The sequence below is a fragment of the Vombatus ursinus genome, unplaced genomic scaffold (genome assembly GCF_900497805.2).
Source record: "Vombatus ursinus unplaced genomic scaffold, bare-nosed wombat genome assembly UNPS02000580.1, whole genome shotgun sequence".
Classification (NCBI taxonomy): Eukaryota; Metazoa; Chordata; class Mammalia; order Diprotodontia; family Vombatidae; genus Vombatus; species Vombatus ursinus.
The window spans coordinates 27,167,221-27,194,235 of NW_020940358.1; the positions used below are offsets into that span (position 1 = coordinate 27,167,221).

The following is a 27,015-nucleotide window of genomic DNA, read 5'->3' on the forward strand; positions in this document are numbered from 1 at the left end:
GAAAATAAAATGGAATATTAATGAACATGTGAAAATATGGAACCTACAGTCTGTACAAAGTTCTAAAACTGTCATTTTTGTGTCTGAACTGGAATCTCATCTCTCAGATGGCCATTCTCTCTATGTCCACAGGACTCAGATTCTTGATGTACTGTGGTCCCATGATTTATTGAACATATTGAAATGGAAAGGAAATAGGTCATAAGTCCCATAAGGAGCTAAGTTAACTGTATCTCACTGTTTATCTCATCAGCCTCTTTCTACTTGTCCTTCTAGATCTTTGGGGAGTTGGGAGGAAATTTGTACACTAACCATATCTATAGTTCATGGAAAGTAAAGGAAAGTGTGTGTGTCCTGTATCCCATCTGTGGAACCCAGACTGTGGAAAGGGAAAGTGGGTAGATGATCACTGGAAATCAATCTCCTCTTCCCAGCTCACCAACCCAACTAAATTCATACAGCAACAGTTGGCAGTCATGACAGGCCAGATTGCCTTTTCCCCACCTCCATGCCCACTCTAGGATCAGGTTCTTCTCTGCAGCACTAGTCTCCAGCAGTTTCAATCACTATAGTCTCTGTTGCTACAGAGGCTGAGGCTGCTGGATCACTTGAATCTGGTAGTTCTGGAGTGTGCCTCCATGTCCAGCAAAAATTAATTTTATGATCTTAACTGTAAGACTTTAAATCTATCCTTATCAAATTTCCCCTGATTAGATTGGTCTAATATTCTAACCAGGAGTGGGCAACCTGCGGCCTCAAAGCCACCCGTGGCCCTCGAGGTCTTCAAGTGTGGTCCTTTGACTGAATCCAAACTTCACAGAAAAACTTTGTTGTCAAGGGTCGCACTTGAGGACCTAGAGGGCCACATGTGGCCTTGAAGCTTCAGGTTCCCCACTCAATCTATTAAGATCTTTTTTGGTTCCTTTCATCCAGCGTAATAGCTATGCTTCAGGGCTTTGTGTCATCTACCAATATATTGTTTGCTACCTATGCCATTATCCAAGTTACTGGCAGAAAAGTTAAACTACATAGGGCCAAGCACAGGTCCTTGATGCACTCTGCAATGCCCTATACCCTTTCCAAAGTGCCATTAAACCATTAAAAACTACTCTTTGGGTTCAACCATTCAACTAGCTCCAAATTCACCATATTGTAGCATCTTCTGGCTTACATTTCTCCATCTTATGTGCAAGAAAAGCATGGGGGACTTTGTCAAGTGCTTTGCTAAAATCTAGACCATATACTATGGTATATATACAGTATTTACCACATTTATCAGTTGAATAAGCCTGTGAAAAAAGGAAATAAAGATAGTGTTGATGGGATATTCTTTTTTTTCTCATTTTATTTATTTTTTTATTAATTTATTTTTAGTTTTCAACAATTGCTTCCATAAGCTTTTGAGTTTTACATTTTTCTACCCCTCCTTCCCCGTCCCACCTCCCCAAGACAGCAAGCAGTCTAATATAGGCTATACATGCACATTCCTATATTTTCACATTAGTCTTGTTGTTAGTAAGAATTAGAACTAACAGGAGGAACCATGAGAAAGAATCAACAAAACGCACATACAAAAAAGAGAGAGCAAATAGCATGCATCAATCTGCATTCAGACTCCATAGTTTTTTCTCTGGATGTGGATAGCATTTTCCATTGTGAGTCTTTTAGAAATGTCTTAGATCCTTGTATTGCTGAGAAGAACTAAGTCTATCAAAGTCAGTTATCACACAAAGTTGCCATTACTGTGTACAATGTTCTCCTGGTTCTGCTCATTTCACTCAGCATCAGTTCATATAAGTCCTTCCAGGTTTTTTTGAAGTCTGCTTGCTCATCATTTCTTATAGCACAATAATATTCCTTTACATTCATATACCACCACTTATTCAGCCATTCCCCAACTGATGGGCATCTTCTCAATTTCTAATTCTTTGCCACCACAAAAAGAACTGCTATAAATATTTTTGTGCATGTAGGTCCTTTCCCCATTTGTATAATCTCTCTGGGATATAGCCCTAGAAGTGCTATTGCTGGGTCAAAGGGTATGCACATTTTTATAGCCCTTTGGGCATGGTTTCGAATTACTCTCTAAAATAGTTGGGTCATTTCACAACTCCACCAACAATGCATTAGTTCATTAACATTTCTGCAAAAGTATTATTATCCTCATTTTACAAATAAGGAAACTGAGGCTGAGAGAGGTTAAGTAATTTGCCTAAGGCCATATAGCTATTAAGTGTCTGAGGCAGGATTTGAACTCATGTCCACCTGATGCCAAGTCCAACATTATCCACTATAGCATCTAGCTGCTTTTAATTGTATGTTCTAGAATTTTGACAAAAATCAAACTCATTGACCTATATAGCTTGCACAGTCTCTTGTCCACTCCTTTTGAACGTGTCCTTCTTCTGTCTTGTGGGACTTTTCTCATTCTCCATAATCTTTCAGATATCCCTAGCAATGAATGACTCAGCAATCCCATCTGTCAGTTCTTTTGGGTACCCCAGGGTGTAGTTTATCTTGGCCTGGTGACTTGAATTCATCAAAGGGAAACTAGGTACTCTTTTACTCTCTCCCTGTTTATCTTGGGTATGATCTTTCTATTAACCATTTTTTCCTATTCTTTCTGGTCTAAAGATTAATCTTCTTTGTGGAGAAAACAGTAGAGAAATAAGAGCTTAGACATTTGGAAAATATGCTTTTTCTGTCACTGATAGGACTACAACTCTGAGGAATGAGTAACAAAGGATTATCCATACACTTGGGACACACCAAAGCAAACCCAAGTTTGATAGAAGCTGTTAATATCAGCTGGACAATACCCTGGTCCTGATGTGTCCAAGCCCAGAGAACATCTCAGGAGTGTCGTCATTAGTTGTTATCAACTCTGGCTTATTCAAGACACTAGCAACATGTTGTAAGCAATCAGCTGGAGCTCAATACACATCTTAACCACTCATACAGCCTGGGTAAAAGCCTATAGGAAGATAGAAAAGAGTGGGATCAGAAAAAAAAACTGTCTTTAAAAAAAATCTAATAAAATAAGCAGCTAGTCTGCTCTTTGAAGAAAGAGCTAGGAAAACCCAATTGTTACTATCAAAAATGAAAAAGGAGAATTCACAACAATTGAAGAGGAAACCGAGGAAATTATTGGAAACTACCTTGCACAATTATATGCCAACAAAATTCATAATTTAGAGGAAATAAATAATAAAATAAAAGATAAAAAGAAACATACAAATTGACAAGAGAAGAAATAGACAATTTAAATAACCAAACAGTAATTATATTGAACAAACCATAAACGACTCCCCAAAGAAAAAAGTTCGAGGACCAGATAGATTTACAAGTGAATTCTTTTAGACATTTAAAAACAGTTAACCCCTTTCAATCTCTTTTTTTTTTGTTATGCCAACTGGACCAGAACCGGTCTCTAACCTGTGGATGGCCAGAGCTAGAAAAGAGCAGGTCAGAGGCAGGAGAGTCAGGAGACAAACAGAAGTGTAATTTATGTCAGAGTGAGGAAAACAACTTGCAAACAAGGAAGCCCCCTTCCTGAGGAGGGCTTAACATGTTGGGGTACAGGCAATGCTTATATACTGAAGTGGGCTGGACTATGACATAATCATTCTTAGGTCTTGAGTAGCCATTTCCCGTGGCAGGTTCAGGCATGGACAGTGCAGGAGCTCCTGGATCTTGTGGGAACAGTCTCCAAGTTGATTGTCTCACAGTGGGGTACGGTAGCTGGTTCAGTTCATTTAGCTGTTAAAAGGAACAGGGATTGTGAGCAAGTGAAGCAAGGTCATGGATGGCTCTCAGGTCCCTGGGGAATAGGAGGTAGTGAACACCTGGTGCTTGGTCAAAGCAATACACTTTGCCGGGGGTGAGATCATCTAGAGTGCAAAGGATTGTTGTTATACCAAGCTCAGGGTCCACCCTGCTTGTTGAGCCTTAGCTTTGGGAAACAGGGTGCCTCCAAAATATTTTGACTGATACAAATATGGTTTTGATGCCTAAACCGGGGAAAGACAAAGCAGAGGGAAAAAAATTATAGACCAATAGAACATTGATATAAAATGTTTAAATAAAATATTAGCAAATAGGCTATAACAGCACATTTAAAAGGTTATACATTATGACTAAACTAGATTTATACCAGGAATTCAGGGGTGGTTTAACTAAGGAAGATTATGGGGATAATGAATCATGCTAATAATATAAATAATAAAACACATGTTTATATCAATAGTTGCTAAAAAAAAAACAGCTTTTGATAAAAGGTAACACTTATTCCTGTTAAAAACACTAGAAAACTTAGGAATAAATGGATCTTTCCTTAAGATATTAATGTTTGTCTAAAACATTATGTGTAATGTATAAAATTTAAAAGTTCAAGAAGATCAGGGGTACAGCAAGGATGTTCATTATTATTGATACTATTCAGCATAGTACCCAAAATGCTAGCCATAGCAAAAAGACAAAAAAGAGAAATTCAGAGATTAAGAATTTGTAAAGAAGAAACAAAATTGTTTCATTTTGCAGTTAATATGATGATTTAATTAGAAAACATGAAAGAATCCACAAAATTAATTGCAATAGTTAATAAATTGAGCAAAATTGCAGGATATAAAACAAATCTATGTAAATCATCAGCATTCCTGCATATTATTAATAAAATTCAGCAGGAAGAGCTATAAAATGAAATTTCACTCAAAATAGCTATGAAAGGTATAAAATATTTTGGAATTGACTAGCAAGATATATCCAGAACTATGTAATTTTAACTATTAATAAATCTGAAACAATTATATATTATAAATTTGAATCAATATCATATATCTTGTATTTGAGACCTTTGTCAGAGAAACTTACTGAAAAATTTTCCATTACCTGTTTCTCCTCTAATTTTAAGGGCATTAGATTTGTTTGCAAAGGTCAGAAGTAAAAATGGAACTAACTAATAGGAGAAATAATAATTGCTTATGAATAGGTAAAGTCAATATAATAAAATTCAATAGTATCTAATTTAACTTATTTATTCAGTATCGTCCCAATGAAACTGCAAAAAGATTATTAAATAGAGATAGAAAAAAGCAAAAACTACTGGAAAAAACTGAAAAGCCTTTTGGGAGAAATTGGGTATAGACCAACATCTTAATCTGAATACCAGGATAAACTCCAAATGAGTTCATGACTTAGACATTAAAGGGGAAATCATAACCAAATCAGAGGTAAGGAAGAAATTGTCTTTCAGATTGCTGGATGGGGAAGAGTTCATTACTAAACAAATGATAGACAAGATTATAAAAAGTAAAACGGATAATTTTGATGATCTAAAGTCAAAAAGGTTTTGAACAAACAAATCTAATGCAGTTAAAATTAGAGTAGAAATAGGTAATGGAAAACTTTGAAGTAAGTTCTCCAATAAAGGTCTCATATCCAAGATATATAAGGGATTGGTTCTAATTTATAAGAAGAAAAGCTATTTCCTAAAAGACAAATGGCTAAAGGATATGAACAGGCAATGTTGAGAAATCCAAGCTATCAATAATTATGTGACAAAATGCTCCAAATCACTAATAACTAGAGAAATTAAAACAAAAATAACTATGAGGGTTTACCTAATATCCATAAGATTGTCAAAGATGACAAAAAAGGAAAGTGACAAATGTTGGCGGGGTTGTGGGAAAACAAGAATACTAATGCATTATTAGTGGAGCTGTGAATTGGTCCAGCCTGGAAAGTGGTTTGAAATTTTGCTCCATGGGGCAGCTAGGTGGCACAGTAGATAGAGCACTGGCCCTGGAGTCAGGAGAACCTGAGTTCAAATCTGGCCTCAGGTACTTGACACTTACTAGCTGTGTGACCCTGGGCAAGTCTCTCAACACCAATTGCCTCAGCAAAAACAAACGAACAAAAAAAAACAAAACGAAATTTTGCTCCAAAAATTACTAAACTATGCATACTCTTTGATCCAACTATATCACTACTAGGCCTACAACCCAAAACACTAAAGAAAGAAGAAAAGGAATCATGTATATAAAGATATCTGTAATAGCGCTTTTCATAGTAGCTAAAAACTATACCCTAAGGGGATGCCCACTTATTGGAGAATGGTTAATCAAATTGTGGTCTATGAAGGTAGTGGAATGTTATGGTGCCACAAGAAATGACAAAATGGATTGTTTCAGAGGAAATGGGGAAGATGTCTATAATGTGACATAGAATGCAACAAGAACTAGGAGATCAATGTACACAATGACAATAACATTAGAGAGAAAAATTTTCAAAGCCCTTTGAATTCTCATCAGCACAATATTAAACCAGGAGTCTAAAAGAATGAAGGTGTCTCCTGACAGAGAAGTGATGAACTTAAAATGCATGTGAGATTGATTCATTAGACGTGCATAAGACATACAAATTTGGATGTGGCCAATGTGGGAATTTGTTTTGCTTGACTGTGTGTTTATTGAGAGAGTTTTAAAAATTGTCCTATAGGGAGTAGTGGGAGAGAGATAATAATTTTTAAATAATAATTTTTATAATTTAATAAATTTAACAAACCACAAATTTATTATAAAGAATACATTTAATAAATAACAACAAACAATACATTTGGTAAATAATTTTTAATCTTTAAAATAAGATAACTAGGAACATATTGTAAGCACCAAGCTTCATCACAATACCTGACCGTTTCAACTATCCAAACAGCCTATGAAAAAGTCTAGAGGAAGATAGAAACCAAAGGGTATCAACGGGGCACCAATACTTCTAAATTAGGAAGGGATCTAGAGAAGCTTGACTTTGGTAAGTCGCCAGTGCCCAAAGAATGGAAGGGCCATTTGAAGGAGAAGCTCAGTAGGACAAGAGTGTTCACATTAGTGGAGTGGGATATGAAACATGCCATAGGAGCATCCCACAGAACTCATCTTACTTTCACCTTTTTCAAGAGGTGTCATGGAAAATTCTCCTATCTGTAATGGAAGATCTCAGAAAGCATTTCAAAGAAATGGTCGTTAATAGTATCATCACAGAATCTATATGCATCACTTAGAGATGTGCTACAGAAAAAGATTGTGAAGATCTGGGTGCCTGTGGACTACTGGATTTTGAACAGGAGGACAAAGATGGACCAACATTCCATACCAACGGTTCAAGATACCTTGGATTATTGGCTAGGCAGTCAATGCTTTTCAGTATTGTATTTATGCAATGGATACTACTAGATCTTCAAAGCAGAAGACCACAAAGAGAAGTTGTTTTGTTTTTATTTGCCTAACTTTTTTTTTTTTTGGCTAGGCAATGGGGTTAAATGACTTGCCCAGGGTCACCCTGCTAGTAAGTATCAAATGTCTGAGGCTGGCTTTGAACTCAGGTCCTCCTGACTCCAGGGCTAGTACTCTATCCGCTTCGCCACCTAGCTCCCCCTAGCTGGTTTTTTTTTTTTAACCAATTTGATCATATACCTTACCTCAACACATTTCAAGAGCACCTGCCACTTTTCAATGACTTATGGAAAAAATAGAGTAATGAACCATTTGGATGTTTGGTACACCTGATAACCTCATTGCCTTTGGAAGAACATGAGGAAAGACTGATGAAACTGTTGGGCCAACTAGAAGAAACTAGTTTGAAGCCATCAATTGTCCAGTAGCAGTTTTATAAAGTATAAACACTAGCAAGTCTCTGTGACTGATGTATATTGACTTTTTGTCCCTGGAAAGAGATCATAAGAACATGAACTATAAAAAAACTTATTAAAAACATCATGAGCCATATTTTAGTGTTGACTATTTCATGTGGCATGCATAAGTATATCCAACTAATAGCCAAACAGCTACTCCATTTGCTAAGGTGTTGTAGGAGAAATATTAATCAGTATATGGCTTTCTTTTCGGTATCCTCTCAGACAAATGTAAAGACTTGGAAAGCAAGCACTATAAGTAGATATTGGTTTTGGCAGGAATTGAGACATCTGGAACTATACTTCACTACCCTCTGGAAAGCATGCAGCCTGAGCATTTCAACTGAACACTGCTGAATATGCTAGTAATGATCAAACCTGAACAAAAATCTCAGTGGAGTCAAGATGTGGCATTTCTAATTCATCTATACAACGCCACCAGGCATTATATTACAGGCTTTACTTCATACCCATTGATTTTTGGGTGAGAGTCACACTTATTGATTTGCACTTTGGAGTTTCAGAAGATGTTAATGAAGTAGAGTCTCATGATCAGCATGTCTCTCAGCTGAGAGTTAGACTAAAGGGGGATGAACACGTAGCTGTAGCCTTGGCTCAGAAAAGAAAGTTCTGATGGAAACCAGCAACGGTATTATGCCCAAGTTCATTGTAATAAGAAACCATGGAGTGTAGTAAACACACAAAATAGCAGACTGATGACAAGACACTCCATCCCAAGTAGTTGGGAGGTTGGGCAACTTACCTTTTTATAAAATAGCCCCAGAAAACAGTCAGGGTCTTATAAAGACAATACATTACAATTGTCTGTTGCCTTTTGGGGAGTTAGACTTCCTAATAAGCAGGTGGAAAGTAGTGATAGGCAGTCAGTTAAACAGACTTTGAGAAGAAGAAGAACCTGATTTCTGGTTGCAGGGAGACAGAGAGAACTAGATAATAGCTCAGAAGAGAACAATTCAGATGAGTATGAAATTGGGTATTGCTACCCACCAAAGCCTCAGGAGGCTCAGCTAACTGGATCTATGACCTAGGAGGATCTCTGTGCAGACGATGGGGGAGGCTGAACCAAGAGGCACCTTCTTTCCAACCTAACACTCCAGTTGTAGAGGCTTCTAAGGAAGACTCTGATGGCCAGCCTGAGCTATCCATAAGCTCAGGGCTGGAATGACAGGCCGGAGAGGAGACTCAAGCACCTTTCCAGAAGCAAAGGTAATGTTGATTTGGTTGCAATTTCCAGAGTAAGAGGGTTGGGGATGGGGCACTGACAGTGGGAAGATGTCAATGAAATGTGGTGAGTAGGCTGAGGCTAAGCTAGACAGGATGAGCTCTCACCAGTCAGGACAGCACAATCCCAGTCATTCAGCACCCACTAGGTGCCAGGCAGTGTGCCAAGCAGTGGGGTTTCAAAGAAAGGCCAAAGACAGTCTCTGCTCTGGAGAAGTTCACAGTCTGATGGTAGAAATGGCATACAGATGATGTATAAACAAGATAGATACGGGATAAATTGCAGATGCACAATAGAAAGAAGACACTAGCCTGAAATGAGATATGGAAAGGCTTCTTGTAGAAGGTGGGATTTTAACTGAGACTTGAAGGAAGCTAGGAGGCTGAGATGAAGAGGGAGAGAAATAAGGACATGGGGGGAAAAGGGAAAATGAACGGAATCAGGAGATGGGCTGTTGTGTGCCAGGATCAGGGGTGTCACTGGATCTTCAGGATCTCGGGGAGAGGAAGGTGTAAGAAGACTGAAAGGTAAAGGGAGAGAATCAGGTTATAAAGGGTTTTAAAAGCCAAATGGGGGGCAGCCAGATGGTACAGTGCATAGAGCACGGGCTGGAGTCAGGAGGACCTGAGTTCAAATCTGGTCTCGGACAATTACTAGCTGTGTAACCCTGAGTAAGTCACTTAACCCAGATTGCCTCAAAAAAACCCAAAACACAACCACATAGGAGTTTTTCTTGGATCAGGGAGGTAATAGGGAAATATTAGAATAGCCATAGGAGGGTGATGTGGTCAGATTTGTGCTTTAGGAAGATCAATTTGATGGCTGCATGGAGGATAGATTGGAGTGGGGAGACATTCCACACTGGAGGTGGGGAAATTGACTAGTAGGCTATTTCAGTAGTCCAGCCCTAACCCTTCTCCTAACCTCTATGGTTATCGGGAGTGATCTGGATGAAGATTCAGCAAAGGAGACTGAGAAGGAGCAGTCTAGCAGGTAGGAGGTGAAGCTGGGGTAGGAGTTAGAGATCTAATTGAGGTGGTGCAAGATGGGACTCCTATAGAGGTATGAATCAGACTAGAAAATCTTTTGGGTCCCTTCTAATACTTCTTGTTGTTTTGTTGCTCAGTCATATCCAACTCTCCGTGACATTTGGGGTTTTCTTGGCAAAGATACTGGAGTGGTTCGCCATTTCCTTCTCCAGTTCATTTGACAGATGAGGATATTGAGGCAAACAGGTTTAAGTGACTTGCCCAGGGTCACACAGCTAGTAAATGTCTAAGACTGGATTTGAACTCAGGTCTTGCTGACTCCAAGCCAGCTCTCTTTTTCCTGTACCACTTAGCAGTCTCTCTTTGATACTAAGATTCCATAATTCTATTGGGCTTAATCTTCTTTACATCTAAGTTAACCCAGGAATGATTCTGGCCTTTTCCAAGTGGTGTAGTAGAAAAAAGGCCTTGGGAATTGGGAGGCTTGGCTCCTGACCCTGCCGTTATAGTACTCTATGATCTCAGGCACTTCTCTGAGCTGTAGAGATCTGCTATGTACAATGAGGGAGCTGGACTAAATAAACAGTCTCTTATACTGGCTCTCTTATAGTCTGGAATCCTAACACTTAGAACAATGCCTGGCATAGAATAAGCACTTAGTAAATGCTTGTTGAGAAGCAGCTAGGTAACATAGGGGATAGAGTGCTGGGCCTGAATCAGAAGACCTGAGGAAAGATCCGGCTTCAGATCCTTCTTATCTGTGTGACCCTGGGCAAGTCACTTACCCTGTTTGCTTCAGTTTCCTCATCTGTAAAATGAGCTGGAGAAGGAAATGGTGAACCACTCCAGTATCTTTGCCAAGAAAACCCCAAAAGGGGTCATGAAGAGTTAAACAGGACTGAAAAAAAAACAACTAAAATCTTTGTTGATCAATTGATTGTTGATTGATCTAGGATTCTTATAAAACTCCTTTCCCAGCTTATGCCACAAAGCTGATTCTGACAAAAGGGCAAAATCAAGCAACCTTGAGGACAGCCTCAGCCCTAAGGGCAGAGAGCAGGAGAGAGTGAGCAAATGCTGGCCCAAAGCCTTGGGACAAAACACAGCCAGAGGCCCCATAGACTCAGGAACAGGCCAAAAGAGTCATATTGTTTTTGAACTTTCTCCATCACGTCAAGGTGACAGAGAAGCCAGGGTCATAGCTGCGGGACTAAGAGGACCCAGAGTCCTAGCTCCAGGGGCTGCCTGAGCCTTGGCCCCCACACAGCTGCAGGGCCTAGATGAAGGCTGGGTGACCCAGGGGACCCTCTGGGAGAGAAGATGAAAGGACTGGTTGGACCCCTGCCTGAGTCCGGGTCCTGGGGCCTGGGTCTCTCCTGCTGTGGTTTCTGAAAAGTCAATGTTGCTTTTGGAGCTCAAAAATCATCAACCAAGATCAGGCTGAAGGTAGCTGATGACAGGGTGAGGCCGTAGCACAGGCTGAGCAGGGGGAGAGAGGGAGCCAGCCTGGGGATCAGATGCATCTCAGACGCAGAGCAAAAGCACTAGAGAGCCGAGTTCAGGTCTTAGCTCCCTCGCCCACTAGCCCTGTGACCCAGTGTAGCCACTTCAGCATGGCTGACCAAAACTTTGCTTTGTCCCCAGTGCTGATTGAGCGACTGAAGTCTTTGACTTCAGTTTCCCCATTTGCAAAAAGGGGTTGTTAATAACACTTACACTGCCCGCCTCACGGGGTTTTTAAGAGAAAAATGCTTTGTGAACCTTCAAGAGTAAAAGAGAGGAGAGCTTGTTATGGCTACTTCAAGCTATGTGACCTTAGGCAAACCATCAGTCCTCCAAACTTCACACAGCCACTGCCCTAATACTCATCTCCTCTCCCTTGGATTATGATGATGATGATAGTAGCCAGCATTTATATATAGGTCTTTAATGTTAGCAAAGCAAATATTATCTCATCGCATCAGGTGGTGAGCTCCTTGAGAACGAGAACTTCTTTTACCTCTTTTTTGTATCCTTCCAGCTTAACACAGTGCCAGGCACAGTAGTTGTTGTTGGTCCTTTGTTTTCAAATAGGACATGTGACATCATAGGGTGATGTCTTGACTCAGGCTTGAATTGGATTTAAGTGAGGCAGAATTGTACAAAATCGTCAGCCTCACTGTCTCTTCCAAACTCATGGAAGTCCAGTGGCAAGACAAAAGTCAGGATGACTGCTGATGACCCAGGATGCCATGGATGACCTTGGTATCTTTGATATCTGACCAAGCTCTAAAGTGTTCCACTGCATCAGCTTCAGGTGGTTGTTGGAACAAATTGTTCTCATCTGCCCATTCTGCTGGGAAAGACTTCACATGCTTGGGGTAGACATCCCCCTAACTCACTGACAGAGTTTGAGGTCTTTCAGTTACCCCCAACCTGGTTTAGCCCATCTGCTCAGACAGTTTTGTCAGGATGGGGCCGCTATACATACTACAGCTTCTTGGAGCCACAGGTGAGAGTTGGGTGACAGGTGGTCACCCAAGGTAGTTGAGCAGCCCTGAAAAGGCTCAGCAGCCTTCACACTGGAGGTGCTAGTCCTCCTGAACACCCTATACACCCCTGACACAGAAAGTGCTTAATAAATGTTTACTGACCCTCTGATCCTCATAGCAACCCTATTGATATTATTATCCTCATTTTACAGATGAAGAAACTGAGGCTAAAGTGACTTGCCAAGTTGTCACACTGTTAGTTATGTGTCTGGAGTGGGTTTTGAACTTTATTTCTATGTATTCATGCACTTAGCTGTGTTTCTAGATTTAGACTGCCACTGCAAAAGTTTCCTAATTGGTTTCCTCGTCTCAAGGAGACACCAATCCATCCTCCACACAATTGCTTCCAGAGGCACTGGGCTCCCCATCACTGGAGATCTTCAGACAGAGGCTAGATAGCTGTTTGTTGTTGTATTGGGAGCAATAGCTTAGGATAGTTCCCCAGGCAGGTAGAACTGTATTTTTTCTTAAAAGATACTGAAACTGCTCCCAAGATTTAATTGGCTCAGGAGAATAAGGCTTAGGCTGTTGACACAGGATCAACCGCATTCTTAACAAACACGCTTTCCCTGCATGGAACACTCTTCTTCTACTTGTTGTTGTGTTCAGTTGTGTTCAGTTGTGTCCAACTCTTCAAGACCCATGGCACGTGGGCCCTCCTGTCCTCTATTATCTCTCTAAGTCTATCCAACTTCATGTTCATTGCTTCCATTACACTATCTACCCCTCTTATCCTCTGCTGTCCTTTTTTCCTTTTGCCTTCAATCTTTCCCAACATCAGGGTCTTTTCCAGTGAATCCTGTCTTCTCATTGTATGGTCCAAGTATTTATGCTTCAACTTCAGTATTTGACCTTCCAATGAATTATTTGAATTAATTTCTTTAAGTATTGACTGACTTGACCTCCTTGTTGTCCAAGGGACTCTCAGAAGTCTTCTCCAGCACCACAATTCAAAGGCATTGATTCTGTGCTGCTCAGCTTTCCTTATGGTCCAACTCTCAGCCATACATTGCTACTGGAAAAACCGTAGCTTTGACCATAGGGACATTTTGTTAACTGTTAGATGGACTCTACCAGTGTCTCATTTCATTCCAGTTCTAAACCTGAGGTGTCTGACTGTGACATCACAATACTGGCATATAATATTTGAGGATGGAAGGGACCTAAGGGCCATCCATTACTCTGTTTATTTCAGAACTAAAGGGTGTCAATCTTGCCTTTGGGAAGGCCAGAAGACCTTAGTTCCTCATTCATTTTCCTTTCTGTTATGCTGATTTCTGTTTGGGTACAGATGGGACTAAATGGCCCCTGAGATGCCTTCCATTAATCAATCAATCAACAAGCATTTATTTAAGCACCTACTGTGTGCCAAAGACGATGAATGGAATAATTCCTCTCCTGAGGAACTTTCAGGCTAAGGGAGGAGACAAGTGTACAAAACAATGATAATGATAAGCATTTACATAATGCTTTAAGGTTTGCAAAGCACTTTACGTCTATTATCTCATTTGATTTATTCCTCACAATACTCCCATGAAGTAGATGCTATTATTATACCCATTTGTCAAATGGGGACATTGAGGCTGAGAAACAGTGACTTGCCCAGGGTCACACAACTAATAACAGCCTGAGGCTGGATTTAAACTTGGGTCTTGCTGACTTCAAGTAAAAAGTTATTAAAGACAATGTAGCCCAAGAGAGAGGTCACTCTCTAGAATTCTTAGACCCTAGGTTGGGGGCATCAGGAAAGGCTTCATGTAGAAGGTGGTGTGCTGAGATTTTCTGGGTAGCCTCATGCACCAATGTCACCTTTCTTAGGCTCTCTCACACTCCCACCCCACCACCTCCCCAGCTAGGCTGCCTATACTCTTACCAAGAATCTCTTCTATTTAAAAACAAGAAAGGTCTCTTAAATGGGTTTCCATAACACATTTCCCATGTCCTTTCCCCTGGATCAAGAGCTACAATAAATCAACTAGTTTTCAGGCTGTTTACTCATCTCTACCTCACCTGGAATGGTCAGAGAGAGGACTAAGGTATGACCTTTCTTAGTGTCATTGAAAGGATCACTATGAACCTGAGGGATGTTGGGGTTTTTGTTTTTGTTTTGTTTTGTTTTGTTTTTTGTCGTGAGCCCCTGTACTTTGCTCTGAGCCCAGGTCTAACTCTTTGCATTTTTACCAATGATTTGGATGAAGGCATGGATAGAAAGCACTTAGGAAATTTATAGAATCATGGAATTTGGGTAGGAAATGGGACAAATATGTGTGTCCTCCACAGCAAGGGAAAAGGGAACAAGAGCAGAGAATCTTTTGAGCAATTCCTGTTCTCTTCCTTACTCATCATCGACAAGGGTAGGGTTGAATTCCTGAGCCCCCAGGCTCACACAGGAGCCAGCAACCCCAGGGCCCTAGGTCTATAACCCTCTCAAGCCATCACTTCCTAAGCAACTGTCTTAATATTGTTATAAATGATTAACAAATGCCCTATAATTAATAACATATTAATTAATAATGTCTAATAATAGATGTTATGACTTAAAGATAAGATGGGCTGCTCACATGTAAGATTGAGTGATGATGGGTGGGTGGTCAGAGTGCTCCCAAACTTCTGAAGTTGGGAAAAATTGAGTAAGGCTTCCAGTACATTGTGTGGACCTTCTCCACATTGTGGGGAACCCTCTTCAGAAAAAGTATGGAGAAGACTTGGAAAGGATGGGTAGGAATGGATGAGGCTGATATCTGTGTACTTGTATTGTTGGAGGAAAATTTTGAATGAATGAGGTCATAGATCCATTTAAATAATAATATTTGGAAACAATGTGGTGTAGTGGGATAGATTGCTAGGGTTGGAGTCAGGAAGATCTGGGATTTGGTCTGGAGTCAGGAAGACCTTATAGGATTGTTTTGAGACAATATGTGTAAAGTTGTTTGCAAACCTTATATATTTTTACCTATTATCATTAATAATAATATTAATAATAATAGTAATACTCCACTAAGTAATAGGTTATTAATCTACATTGGTGGAATGAGTTCCCAGATAATAAATTCTTCACGATGCCAAAATCATAGATCCTTTGAATATTCATGTATATATGAAAAAATCCACTTTTTGATAGTGCTATAAAGTTTATAAAGCACTTTCCTTTCAACAGTCTTATTATATATTTAGTTTATTATTTTCTTTTTTTTTTTCACGAGACCCTGATTTCATTGGCATCAGGAACTCTCAAGCAAGGAAATTCTGCCAATGCAAATTCTCAACTGACCTGCAATTTTTTATAGCCATGGAGAGTTGCTTGGGACACTGAGAGGGTGAGTGACTTTCCCATAGTTCCGTAGCCAGTATGTATTGAAGACAGAACTTGAATGACTCATCATTCTGAGTTCAAATCTGACTTCAGACACTTAATAGCTGTGTGACCCTGGGCAAGTCACTTAACCCATTTTGCCTCAGTTTCTTCATCTGTAAAATGAGCTGGAGAAGGAAATGGCAAATCACTCCAGTATCTTTGCCAAGAAAACCCCATATGGGGTCACAAAGAGTCAGACATGACTGAACATGGTGGCTGCCTCTCATCCCCATTTTACTGAGTCTGAGCTCTGAAAAGTTAAGGGACTTGTCCATTTCCATATAGCCCTGAAGTGGTAAGCTAGGATTCAAACCCAGATCTTACTCTAGTTCCACTGATCTTTCCTTGACACATGATGGCAATTCAGAAAATGGCATGTGACTCTCCAGCTGGTCCATATCATAATCATTTACTTCTCCGGGACCCCTGAGGGGATGGGGAAGAGAACACTCCTCTGTAAGCAGGGGCTTCGTTGCCCCCAAACAGCCGCCTCTCCTTTTATGCCTTGATCCCTGGCAGGGTTAGTTTTTGGTATTTTTCTGTTTGTTTGCCTGATCCCTGGGCTCCTCTTGCAGCCTTTGAAGACAACAGCTTTGGCTGTAACTGGTTATCTGTTCTCATTCCTTAGTCTTTCAGAGACATGGCGGGTGGGCTAAGAAGGATAAAGCAGGCGGGCAAGAGACAAACAGAGGATGGATAGGAGCAACAGCTGACTGGTCTCAGAGAACCATGAGGCATATACTCAGCCTGGGAGACTGAAGGGACATTACCAAGATGGCCCTTTGCTCTGGAGGGAGGAGGAGCAGGGACTTGAGATACTGGGGTCTAGTCCCAGATCTACTAATGTGACTTTGAACAAGTTACTGATCTGCTTTAAGCCTCCATTTTCTCCTTTGTAAAATGAAAGGGTTGGTACTTCTAGGGCTGTATCCCAAAGAAATCATAAAAATGGGAAAAAGACCCACATGTACAAAAATATCTATAGCAGCTCTTTTTGTGGTGGCCAAGAATCAGAAATTGAGAGGATACCCATCAATTGGGGAATGGCTGAACAAGTTGTGGTATATGAATGTAATGGAATACTGTTGTGCTACAAGAAATGATGAGCAAGCAGACTTCAGAAAAACCTGGAAGGACTTGCATGAACTGATGCTGAGTGAAGTGAGCAGAACCAGGAGAATATTGTACACAGTAACAGCCACGTTGTGCAGTGACTAACTTTGATAGACTTAGCTCTTCTCAGCAATGCAAGGATCTAAGACATTTTCAAAAGACTCACAATGGAAAATGCTATCCACATCCAGAGAAAGAACTATGGAGTCTGAATGCAGATTGAAGCATGCTATTTGCTCTTTCTTTTTTGTGTTTCTTCTTTCTCACAGTTCCTTCTCTTGGTTCTAATTTTCTTTACAACATGACCAATGTGAAAATATGTTTAATAAAAATGTATACGTAGAGCCTATATCAGATTACATGCTGTCTTGGGGAGAGAGGCGAAGAAAATTTAAAACTCAAAAGCTTATGGAGAGGGCAGCTAGGTGGCGCAGTGGATATAGCACCAGCCCTGGAGTCAAAAGGACCTGAGTTCAAATCTGGCCTCAGACATATAACACTTACTAGCTGTGTGACCCTGGGCAAGTCACTTACCCCATTGTCTAGCCAAAAAAAAAAAAAAAGTTTATGGAAGTGAATGTTGAAAACTAAAAATAAATCAATAATAATAATAAAAAAAACTAAAAGGTTGGATCAGTTGACCCCTAAGGGCCATTCCAGCTATGCCATTCTAATTTTCATGTTCTAACATCCTTTTCAGCTCTGATATTCCATGTCCTATGATTCCCATATCCATCTTGGAAAAGGGGGTATTGTAGCTTACATTCCCCCTGCCCCAATTGCTAGTGCTATCCCCCTAAATTGTTTTGTATTTAACTTTGTATTTATTTTCTCTACATATGTATATATATATATATATGCACGCACACATATACTTTGTATACATTTATATATGCATTTCTCTCCCATTAGAAGGTAATGTCCTTGTGAATAGGGATCTTTGTATCCCCCTGTGCCTAGCACAGTGCCTAGCTCTTAGCAAATGTTTGTTGGATTGGATTGTTTACTGTGCATGAAGTCCCATGGTTGGTGCTGGTAATACAGAAATGGATAAAATCCAGTCCCTACCTTCGTGGAGTTTATAATTTAGCTGGGGAGAAAAGACATACACATGAAAAAATAACAATAACAACAACAAATTGAGCAATCTTTGCTAAGTGTCCAATGAGGAGTAGACAGCAAGTACAGTAATGAGCTGGAGTAATCAGGGAAGGCTCCATGAAGGAGAGATTTGAACAAGGCCTGGAAGAATACACAAAATCTGGAGAGGTGGAGTAGGAGAGGACTCAGGGGACATTTGGATAAAACCTTGGGGGTAACAAAGGAGGTATTGGAGGAACAGTTAGGATAGCCCTTGGGCTTAAGTATGGGACACATAGTAGGGAGTGGCATGAAATAAGGTACTTTGGGGCCAGATGATGGAGTCCTTGAAATCTAGGACCTCGTGGGTTATCTGGAGTAAATGGGTTTCCCTCTTCAACTTCTCTGACAGTTCTAGCTTCAGTAGGAATCATAGAAGGTGTATGACCAGGGCTGAGATATGATCAAAGTACTGTGTTAGGAAGATTAAGCTGGCATCAGTGTATAGGATAGGCTGGAAGCAGGAAGACCAGTTTGGGCTAGTTGTTAGGATTATAATTATTATGGGGGGGGATGATTGGAGCTAAGATCTTCTCTTTGTCAGGGCAGCTCTTTACATATCTTTCTGTCATGGCTTAATTACACTCTGGGGGCTTAAAGTAGGATAGTGCTGGAAGAGATTTCCTAGGACCCAGACAACCTCCCATCACCCCTGATGACAAGTTCTTTGGGGAAGGGAGGGAGATATTGATGATTAGGAAAGGAAAGCTGGAAAGAGTCCTGGGCATGGAGTTGGAGGACCCGGGTTCCATTTTTTGTTCCCACTACTAATTTGCTGGGTGATATGGAGCAAGTCAATTAATGTGTCTGGGCTTCTAGTCTCAGCTCTTCTGTTAATCCCCTATCTCTCATCTGTAAAATGGAGAGACTCATCTCTTCTGACTACTTCAGAGGGTTGTAAGGATAAAACATTGCCACAGACTGAAAGGGGTCTGAAAACTATATAAATAGTTATATAAATAATATATAAATGCAAAGAATTGTAATTAACATTATTATTCCTGGAACAGTTCTTAGCGGGTGTGTGTGTGGAGGGGGGAATCTCTTCCACATTTATTTCTGGCTCTTTCAGAGAGCCAGCAACTCTCTGATCTTTTTTCTCTGACAAGATTCATCATCTCCCTTTCCTCTAAGGTCCTCCCAGGTCCTCTTACCCCAAGGTTATAAATTTAAAGCTATATGGGACTTTAGATATCATCTAGTCTACCCCCTTTGTTTTACAGCTGAGGAAACTGAGGATCAGAGAAGATGTAATTTTTTCAGGGTCACTCATGAAGCAAATGGCAGAGCTGGGATTCAAAGCCATACCTCTGACTTCAAATCCAGTAATTTTTCCATTGCACTTGAATGCTCCAAGAGTCCTGGAATTTCTCATCTGATTAGTCAATCAATTATTTAAGTGATTACTATATGTCAGGTACTATATTAGGCATTAGGAGTACAAGTACTCAGAATTTAACTATCCTTATTTGCAATGAACTTAATTCTAAAGGGAGCAGACAATAATAAATATATATAGTACACACAGCAATAAATTTATACAGCAACAATAAATACATAGAGCATAATATAAAGTAAATAAATACAAATATACATACACAAAGTAGTTAAATACAACATATTTTGGGAGGTAGGATACAAACAATTGAGGGTATTAGGAAAGACTTCATTTAGAAGACACGACCTGAGCTTAATATTAAAGATGAAGAGGCACTGGATGAGATCGAGGTAAGAAGGGACTGTATTCCAGACTTGTGGAGATAGCTGGGGCAAAGAGGTGGAGTTAGGAGATGGAGGACTGCATGTGAGTGAGGGACAAAGAAGGTCAGTTTGTCTGGATGGCAGAGTTTGGGAGGAGGAATACTGTCCAACGAGGCTGGAAGGATAGAATGGGGCCATGTTGCTCGGTAGATAAAAGCTAAACAGTTGGTCCCACCAACACCTTCCCCCACCCCTAACATGAAAGACAAGCCTTTTGGGAGACAGGAATCTTCCCCTCTTCTTTTTCTTTCGGGAAGCCTGAAATTCTGTAAAGGCAATTTCACCACAAGCCATGGAAAGATCCAACCATAGGATCCCAAAGACTGTGACTTTTATAACTCCCAATAGGTATGTCCCTCTTCGAATAATAGTTTTCCATAAGATATATTGTAGTGTTCTGATGCCTCTTCGAAGCGAGATGACCCTGGGTTCTAGAAGGACATGCTGGTGGACTTTCCTAGGACAGTTATCGGACCTAAGCTAAGTTCCTAGGTGTTTTTTTTTTTCTTCTCTCCATTCATTCATTCATTTTAAAGCCTAAAGAACTCCCGTAGACGGAAGGCTTGGAGGGATTGCGGTCTAGTACCAGCGACATCCCCTATCCTGAAGGTCTCTTAAAGTTACAAAGCATTCCGCCTTTACTATTTCATTTGATATTCAACAACCACCAAGTGAAGAAAGTATTAGTTCCATTTTACAGATAAGAAAACTGAGGCTCAGAGAGACGTGACTTGCTCGCAGCGTAAGACGACGCAGTGTCAGAGCCGGGACTTGAACCCAGATCTCCGAACTCTAGGTCCAGGTGTATCTGGCGACCGCAACACCTGGCCACTCCTAAGTGGCCTAAGTCCTAAGAGGTTCTTCAGTCCGTAGGGTTCCTTGGGGATCCCTCTGGGGCAGATGAAGAACTCTGGCTCCGGGGCCCTTCTCGCCGGGGACCTGCTGCCCCTGGAGTGGGCGGAGGGAAGGAGCGACGAGGGGGCGGGGAGGTTCGGCTGGGAGAGCAGCCGGGGCCGCCCCACTGCAGACCACTCCCCCCCGCGGACCCTCCCCCTGGCCATAAAGCCGCAGTCCCAGTTTCGGCCCCACTCCCGCTGCTGGCCCCGCTCTCAGTCGTCCCCGGGTCCAGTTCTGCCGGGCGATGGCGGCTCTCGGGGCGCTGGCCACGAAGTTGTGGTGCATCCGGCGTCTGCTGGTGCTGGTGGCCACTCCGCTGGTGCTGCTGCCCATCCCCTTCAGCCTCCCGCCCCAGGTAACGCCGGTCCCCAAGCCCAGCTCCAGCCCGGGGCGCCAGAGCCTGCGTCCGTCCTATCTGTCACCCACACAGGTGACCCAACTTGCTTGTCCCCTTCCCCGCGGGCAGCCTAGCCCCCGGCCCAGAGCGAGAGCGCCTGATCCGAGGGGGAGCCGCCCCTCTACTCCCCACGTTCTCTCTTGTCCTCCTGCTCAGGGTGTCCTCCCCAGTCTTCCCCCTTCCCGGTTCCTGCCCTCCCCATTCGGGAATCCCAGGAGTAACCAGCTTCTGCGGGAGAACGCATTACCTCTTTCCCTTTCTCTTCAGTGATTTCCCAGTGCTCCCTGTCTGTCCCTATCTCTCTGTCTGCTTGACATACATTTATTTCCTCAGGTCTCTTATCAGGCTCTGTCGTCTCCGCACCCAAAGAGGCTTTTGGATCTGGGTTAATTTTATAAAGGTTTGAGGGAATCCAGGAACCTTGTTGGGAGGTGAGAGTTCGGGGCTGTGGAAGAAATTTTCTGCTGTGAACAGTTCTTCTGGGCAGATTTTCTTCGATGGAAAGAGCATTGGATTGATTGGAAGCCAAAAAACCTGGGTTCTAGTCCCAGCTCTGCCTCTAATTAGTTGTATGACCTTGGACAGTCACTTCCCCTCCCTGGGCCTCAGTTTCCCCATTTATAAAATGAGACTGTTGAACTAAATAATCTCTGAAGACTTTTACAGCTCTGATATAATTTGATTTCAAATCCCTTTCCTGTGCCCTGCCCACCCAGCTCCCACCTGCTGTGGGGAAATTACTCTCCCTATTACTCTCAATGTCATATCATATGCTATTATTGCTTCTACTTGATAGGTCACTTCACCTTCAGTTTCCCTTGCCCTCAGAAGAAATAACCCCCTGTTCACACTATTTTCCAGGGGTTCCTCTCACTCTCTTCCATCAGTACTCCACCCCCCCCACCCCAGTGCCATAGGATTCACCCATCTATGCCTTCTTGGGGATGGAGTACCTGTCTTCCCACATGTCTCCTAAGTCAACACTGTATTTAGACATCTTTGGACTTAAAGTCAGAAACCACATCCCCCTTATCTTCTGACTCCCACTTCCATCTTCTTGGTCCTCCTAACTTCCCTGGAACAGAATTATTTGGATCCCAAAGGGGATAGATTGACTCCCAGAGGTATGGCTTAAAGACCATTCTTTGGGGATGGGAAGGGGGCTCTTGCTCGTCTGGGGAGAGTCTCAAGTGGATTCAGGAGAGCCTCAGCAGAAGAAATTTCCCTTTCACTATCTTGGGGGCTTGGAATGATACATAAAGCAAAAATGGGTAGACCTTATAAGACATCAGCATTTTAACAGGGGCTTGTCTCTCATACTCACTAGCTGTGAGCAAATCTGAGCCTCAGTTTCCTTATCTGTAAAATGGTCATAATAATATTTGCACAGAGAAAGCGCTCAGAGTCAAGAAGACCAGTTCAAAGACCCACATCTAGGGGGCAGCTAGGTGGCACAGTAGATAGAGCACTGGCCCTGAAGTCAGGAGGACCTGAGTTCAAATCCAGCCTCAGATCAAACACTTGACACTTACTAGCTGTGTGACCCTGGGCAAGTCACTTAACCCCAATTGCCTTAAAAAAACAAACAAACAAAGGAAGACCCACATCTGACACTTTCTTTACAATTGTCCCTAGACAAGTTGTTTCATCTCTCCATGTTCCAGGCAGCCAAGAGTATAAATTGCAGAAGAGTTGCTAATCTGTATTGGTGGAGGGAGTTCAGCAGCCAGGAACCCTCTGACACCAGAGAAATGACAGGTCTGGATCCCTGCTGCACACCACCCCCCAGGACTCTAACAGTTTACCTTACAAACTGTTATGAAGGAAGCACTTCATAAAATACAAAGAACTGGGGCAGCTAGGTGGTGCAGTGGTTAGAGCACTGGCTCTGGAGTCAGGAGAACCTGAGTTCAAATGTGGCCTCAGACACAGAACACTTACTAGCTGTGTGACGCTGGGCAAGTCACTTAACCCCATTGCCTAGCCAAAAATAAATAAAATAGGAAGAACTACGCAAAGGTGATTTAACATTTATCTCTGAGAAGCCGTAAACACCATTTAGGTAGATAAGCTGTGTCCACTCACACTTCTTGCTTCAATTCCTCGCGGGGAAGAAAAGCAACTATTTTGAGTTCCAGAACCTTTTATTTTCTCCACTAATGAACAGTGCAATTGGAAGAAAAAAAGTAGGCAGAATATTCAGAAAGGACTGATATAATGTGTCTCAGGAATTTGCAGTACAAATAATCAATATATGCATTTTTTTTAGATTTTCTTCTTTTTTTTCTCTCCCCTCTCCTCCCCTTCCCTCTCCTCATTTTCTTTATCCTCTACTTTCCTCTTTTATCTCTCCTTTCTTATCCATTCTTCTTTTCTTTCTTCTTTTCTCTCATTTCTCTCTTTCCTCCTCTTTTCTATTCTTCTCTCCTATTCTCCTCTATCTTCCTCTCCTCTCACTTCTCTCCCTTTCTTCCTCTCCTCTTTTCTTTTCTTTTCTCCTCCACTCCTCCACCTCTCCTCTTCTCAACTCCTCTCTTCCCTTTCCCCTTTGTCCCCTTCTTTCCCCTGTCTTCTCCTTTCCACCACTCCTCTCTTCCTCTTTCTTTCACTCTTCTTCTCTCTCTTCCTTTCTCTTCTCTCTCATCCTTTCCTCTCACTTCTCTCTCTTTCTTCCACTCCTCCTTTTTTTCTTCTCTCCCTGTCCTACACCTCTCTTCTTCTCAACTCCTCTCTTCCCTTCTTCATCCCCCTTTGTCCCCTCTCTTCTCCTCTCCTCCATTCCTCTCTTCCTCATCTTTTCCTCTTTCCTCCACTTCTTTCTCTCTCTTACTCTCTCCTTATCTCTCCTTCTCTGATCTCTTCTCCTTTCCTCTTCTCTTCCTCTTTCTGTTTCTCCTCTCTTTCACCTCTCTTCTCTTCTGATCTCTTCTCTCTTTTCTCTCCCTCTTCACTACTCCTATTCTCCCTCATTTTTCTCCTTTCATCCTCTCTTATCTTTTATCCTCTCCTCACTATCCTTCCTTCCCTCCTCTCTTCTCTCTTTTTTCCCCTCTCTTCCCTCTTCTCCCCTCTACCTTCCACTTTCTCCCCTTTCTCCTCCTTTCTTACCTCTCTCTTTTCCTCCCTACTTTTCTATTCTTCTCCTTTCCATTCCTCCTCTCCCCTCCTGTACTCCTCTCCTCTACCCTTTCCTCTTTCCTCCATTCTTCTTTTACTCTCTCTTCCTCTCATTTCTTCTCTTTACTCTCTCACTTCTTTTTCCTCTCCCTTCACTGTTTCAACCCAATCCTATCAAAGTAGTGCTTCTCATTCTAAAGTTCTGAAGGAAGGAAGCATTAAGCACTATTTTAAAATCCTCATTTTTCAGGCAAGAGAAGAAACCTGGAGAGGAGTTTGTCTTCTCTCAGGCTAAGACACACAGTGTATACAGAATTTAAGAAACAAATTGGCTCTGTCTGAAAGGAGAGAATTACTTGAGGTCAGAGACTATACCTTAATATTATTCAACATCAATTTCAAAAATATCCATTGAGAACACACTACCCAGAGTATCTAGGCAGCTAGGTGGTGTAGTGGATAGAGTACCAGGCTTGGAGACAGGAAGACTCATCTTCCTGAGTTCAAATCCGGCCTCAGACATTGTTTGCCTCAGTTTCTTCGTCTGTAAAATGATCTGGAGAAGGAAATGGCAAACCACTCCATTATTTTTACCAAGAAAGTCCCAAATGGTATCACAGAGAGTCAGACATGATTGAATAACAACTCAACAACAATGACAACAACAACAAATACAGAGTATTCTAGAAGTCTTGGCACAGTTTTATTAAAGCCTAAAACTGCACCAAAACCTTGGTATACAAGCACTGGGCAAAGTTCTACAAGAGATACAAGATATGCTGTATTTCCTGCCTTTGAGGAACTCATAGGCATTATTTTTACTTGGGGGAGGGAGGTGTGGCAAGAAGGGATAGATCATTGTGTGTGTGTGTGTGTGTGTGTGTGTGTGTGTGTATGTGTGTAGTGCTCTGAACCTGTCATTACATGGCTGTGTAGGTAACTCCTCTGTACCTTATAATCCTAGAGAGCTGTCCCAGGCACTGAAAGTTTAAGTGACTTGCTCGTGGTCACACAGCTAGTATGTTTCAGAGGTAGGATGTGAACTCAATTTACCCCCAAGTCAAGGCCTTCTATCTGCCATCACACACACTTATATCAACAAATCAAATAGAAATTAGACCATGATAAACAGGTAAGCGGAATATAAAGTGCTATTAGTTCAAAGGAGAGACAGATCCCTTCTGGTTTGGGGCACCTGGAAAGGTTGAAATGTTACTTGCAGTGTCTAAAAGGAAAAGTGAGTCAAGTAAGTGTTTCTTGAAGGCCTATTCTACGTGTAGTCTTGTGCAAGGCTAAATTGTGGGCAGTATAGAGAAAGAGAAGACAGTCAATTTTCTCAAGGTATCTACATTCTAGGTGGCGAGACAAGATAGATAGTTGGGAAATAGCAAAATATTCTAGATTGGATACAACCAATTAAATTATAAAGCACACACTCCAAGTGCAGTGAAGGGAGAGGGAGAAAAATGGGAGCTGGGATGGTCAGAAAAGCTTCATGAAGAAGGTGGTAGCCATTGGATCCTCTTCATAGTTGCCAAATATGATTTCCTTGAGTGCAGACTTGACTATGTCAATCTCCTGCTCATTAGACTTCAGTACCTCTCTATTGCTTTGGAAAAGAAGCGTCGTATAAACTTCTCTGTTTGGCTTCTAAAGCACTTTACAGTCTGGCCAGAATCTACCTTTTCAGCCACAATACTTTCCCTCACTCTACAATCCAACCAAACTGACCTTTCTGTTCTTCACACCTAACACTACATCTCTCATCTCCATGCCTTTGCACTGGTAGTCCCCCATGCCTGGAATGCACTCCTTCTTTCCCTCTACTTCATAGAATCCTTTACTTTTCTTCAAGGCACAGTTCAGTCAGGTGGTGCTTCATAAATGGTACAGGAAGCCTTTTCTGATTCCCTCCCTCCCTCCCCCTTCTCCCATCCAGCGGTCACTACCTTCCTTCCCCAAGCTCTCTAGTATTTGTTTGTATTCATTCTATCTATTCTTCTATATGTATATCTTATCTCTTCTGATAGATAAGCTTCTTGAGGGCAGGTACTACTTTGATTTTGTCTTTGTATCTCCAATACCTTCAATACCTAGCACAATGCTAGGCACATAAGCACTAAATAAATGCTTATTCACTGATTGATTAAAGGATTTGGATTGGCAGGCTCTATATGGGCAATGTCTGCAGAATCAAAGAGAAGTCAAGATGAAGGTAGCCCAGGTTTGAGAGTTGGAGCTCACTGAGCTGTTCTTGGGATGCAACTATAATGGGGGGGGGGTTGAAGAACGCACAACTTTAGGGGTCATAGGTACCAGGTTTGAATCCTGACACTGCTACTGATGCTCTGGATGACTTTTGGTAAGTCATTTTCTCTCTCTTAGCCTCAGTTTCCTCATCTGTAAAATGGAAATAATGATGCCTACTTTGCTAACTTCAAAAAAATTATTGTACAAGGAATGAAGGAGGAAATAGGCACCAGAGTATTTGAACAAACAAAATTGCCCTGTAGGTGTATGAGGCCATATGGTGTCAGAAAAAATGTGCTGGGTTTGACATCAGAGGACCTGGGTTCCAACCCAAATTCTGCTATTGCTCATGTGATCTTGGGCAGATCACTTTCCTGAGTCTCAGTTTCCTTATCTGTAAAATGAAGGGCTCAGTCTAGAGCAGGGGTGGGGAACCTGTGGCCTCGAGACTACATGTGGCCCTCTAGGTCCTCAAGTGTGGCCCAGGTTCCCCACCTCTGCTCTAGAGCAAGTGTTCTTGACCTGGAGTCTATGAACT

General features: G+C 41.7%; 1 protein-coding gene across 1 annotated transcript in view; it reads left to right on the forward strand.

Annotated features, from left to right (window-relative positions):
* Positions 1–21,018: 21,018 nt before the first annotated feature.
* SLC13A3 (solute carrier family 13 member 3) overlaps positions 21,019–27,015 on the forward strand; it is a 74,741-nt gene continuing 68,744 nt past the window's right edge. The window contains exon 1 of the mRNA XM_027852304.1: positions 21,019–21,068. The gene's annotated coding sequence lies outside the window, so the exon portion shown is untranslated. The remainder of the gene's footprint in view (positions 21,069–27,015) is intronic.